A 3,806-nucleotide genomic window follows, 5' to 3' on the forward strand; every position below is an offset into this window, starting at 1 on the left:
CCTTGAGAAAGGACTTGTTTTCTTATTTTTGTTCATTCTTTTCTGCCTATAATGGCATTAGGGTTGATAGCTTTTTCCAATGCCATTTCATCTCACCCTCATCACACACACACACACACACACACACACACACACACGAACACACAGGCATATATACAACCCTTCACACACAGACATAAGCACAGATTCACATACATATAAAATATCACTGAGGTTCTAATCCTTGCACATGCATGTATGTGTGTGTGTTGTGTGTACATGCTCACACACTTGCAAATAAAACTCCCAGAGTCTCAAATGATGCAGTTTCCTGTTTTCTCTAGCCCTGGACTATGACTCCTCATGGGCTCTAAGCTACCCCTTCCCATCCCTGCTTCTCCCTTTTTCAGCAGTGCATCGAACTTCCAGCATCTTCTGCTTCATGCTAAGGATGGAGTCATGGGGTTAAGACAAAAGGCTCTGGCTGCACGCATGTGGGAGTTTTGAGGGAGACAGAAGTTTCAGATTAGGGGTGAAATTGGATGTGCTGCTAGGCCAACATTGGGATATAAGATCTTCCACTCAGAAACTCTAGGAATAGGCCTGAGGTTGGCGTGCAGGCTGGGGATAATGGAAAAGGACCCTTGTCTGTTCTTCCCACTGCTGGTTGTCCACCTGCTTCTCCAGAGGCGCTTCATATTGACTTATCAGTAATGACACAAGATTAATAATGGTGTGATTTTAGAGGCAAACACTTCTCCCACCAGATGACCGATGGCAGAAGTTCCCTTTGATATGAGCAAAGTCTTATGCCTTGTCCCAAGTTTGAAGATAAGGGGGAACATGTGGGTATCTTTGGGGAGTTGACAAAGTGGTTTTCACATCCTTCGAAAAGCACCAGGGTGTGAGCTTGGAGCAATGGGCTGGAGCTGGAGAGAAGGACCTCATCTCTGGTGGCCTCAGCCAAGTCACCACCTCTCTCTGTGTCAAATTTTCTACATTAAAAAAAAAAAATAAAGGGTTTGGATTAGAAAATCTTGAAAGCCCTCCATTGCTAACTCCACATATGTGTGTTAGGATAAATTGATGATGTAGCACTTATTGTAATGGAGGAAGGGGTGGAGTGAGAACACAGGGAACCAGCACCTGAAAGGGACCCAAGTGAAGTAGGGACATTGGTCCTAAGGTCAGTCCTGTTTACTTTAAACCAGTATATCAAAGCTTTGGTCTGAGACATATTAGGTTGTATGAAGCTTGGTGTGTACCTATTACCATGGGGAGATGGCTGCCAAAGTTGGATGAGGGGCAGAAGATCTGCAAGGATAAGAAAGGGACAAGGAAAGTAGCCTGTTTCACTTTTCATCAAAAGTCTCCTGGGTGCATTAGATTAGGCACCATAAGAGTTGCAGGCATGGAGTGCCTGGGTGGCTCAGAAGGGGGAGCATCCAACGCTTGATATCTACTCTGGTCATGATCCCAGTGCTGAGCATGGAACCCAATTGAAATTCTCTCACTCACTCTCTCTCTCTCTGCCCATCTCCCTCCCTCTCTCTCAAATTAAAAAAAAAAAAAGGAAAAAGAATTGCAGGCCTGCCTGACTCCTGCCTAGTGGGACTTCACCAACTGTTGGGAGAGCTGGTTAACTCCTCTGAGCTTCAGATGATTCATCTACGAGGTGGGGATAGCAATTCCTACCTGAGGGGTTATGTGAACTAAGATTTGCAAATGCACCGACTGGAGAGCAGGGCATAGAGGAGGCTCTTGGTAAATGATCTCACAGGGATGTGCCATGGCACAGATGCTTGACCTGGGATTGTAGCAAATTCCATAGAGCAGAAAAGAGCATGAATGGATAACATTGAGCTCCTAGGTACTTGGAATGTATTTTGCTTTTAAATATTTCTGCTTGCAGGAGGCTTTTAAAAGGTCAGCTCTCCCCAGCTTAATAAGGAAGATGATTAAATAATTTGGCAGTTTGAGAAGAAAAGGCAATTGGATTTAAACATCGCCCTCCCCCATGAATGACATTTTCTTTTACAAATCGAGGTGAGATTTGCTCATGTTATTCTCCAAAGGAGACTGTGGTGGTGCTGCGCTGTGGCTTGGGTGGCTTGTTCCCTGTTTACACCCAACTATTATCCTTCTTCTGTCATTGTCAGTTACTATAAAATCCATCATGCTCAGGACTCATGAGAGGGCTTCATTTCCACTTTCCAAAGAGCAGTGGCAGGGGCCGGTAACTTCAGGAGGTGAGCAAATTGGATTGATTACAGTCTGTAGACAAGTGGAGAGCTTGGGTCCTAATCATGCTTGTAGGACTGCCAGTCTGTCTGGTTCACTGAGCAAAAGCTTCAAGACAAGGCAGAGGATTAGGATTCCATTTGCTCTCCTGGAAGTCTGGCAGCTACTCAGGGTTGAGCAAACCTTCAGAATCATGGAGAGCATCTTTACCACTAATAAAATCCCACATGTGTCACAACCAAGACTCTGATTATGTGCTTTGCTTTATAAGAGACATCCAAAAATCCACTTCTGTAAACTTATGTGTGTGGCTTTCTGATCTCAATTGAGATATAAACTGGTACATGTCTTCCTTTTTTGTACTCCCCTTCCTGTAAGCAGCTGGCTCAGCACTTCATTGATTCGCAAGAGCTGCAGTGAGGGGTAGACGGTGAAAGAGGCCTAATGGTCCTTCTGTGTTGGTTTCTTTAAAGCTTAATTGCTCAGGAGAACCTATAGGGTTTGTTAAGGAGAAGTAATTTTGAAGAATTCTAGAGAAACAGGAGGGATCAAAAGACTCTCCCCACTGACGAGCCCCACCCCTCACCCCCCGCCCTGACTCTGCCCACTACTAGACTGAGGGATGAGGGAGAGCGACCTCTTGGAAGCCCCACTGATGCTGATTTGTTCTATGCATTTATTTATTATCACTCCCAGAGCTCACTGCAGGGCGTATAAGCTACTCTCTCCTTCTCACAACCAGTGCCTTTGGCCCTTCTCAAGAACATATGTATTGTCTGGTTTCATGAAATATCTAGAATTACTTATATTGCAAAGTACGATTGCTAATTTCTCAGAACAACCAGGAGATCTGTATCACATGGCACTGAACATTATTGGAGAGATAAGAACAGAAGACATGCTTTTAAATGATTTTAAAATAAGATTGTACTTTAAGGTGGAAAAATAACAAAAGTGTACAATGTTTCTTATGGACTCCAGCATTTCAATTTTATTATACTTTTATTGAATATTCAGTAAAAGAATATGACACCCTTTCAAACTATGTTCTTGTAACCTACTGCTATGAGGCTAAATGAAGACAGATAGCAGATGTGTGTTATGAGCACAAATGGTATTAAACTAATTCTGGGACTTACATTTTTCCTGTATTGAGTATATTTTCAATGCACAGCATTAAATCCTTGGTTCCTAATGGCTCAGTAATTTCACCTGCACACTGCTTCTCATTTGACAGTTCAGCATTTTGGTTTTAGAACATTTATGAACTCCAATTGGTGCTATTGTTGGCTAGTAATAATACTATTTCCTTAATTCATTCCACAAAAATTTATTGAGCGCCTACTCATTGTCAGACATTGCATTTGGCACTGGAGGTGAGTAAGACATACTATCTTCATTGTCAATGATTTTGCAGTCAACCAGGCAAGACAAACTCAGCTGACTTGATCCTAACGGTCCTTTTTAAGCTCTGCAGCAGTGTGAGGCAGAGGGCTATGTGAGAGTCACCCATTCCAAACTTGGGCAGGGAAGGCTTCGCAAGGCGGAGGCATATGAATTACCCAAAGGAAAGGGAAAAAGGGGAA

Source organism: Crocuta crocuta, unplaced genomic scaffold (genome assembly GCF_008692635.1).
Source record: "Crocuta crocuta isolate KB4526 unplaced genomic scaffold, BGI_CrCroc_1.0 scaffold18, whole genome shotgun sequence".
NCBI lineage: Eukaryota > Metazoa > Chordata > Mammalia > Carnivora > Hyaenidae > Crocuta > Crocuta crocuta.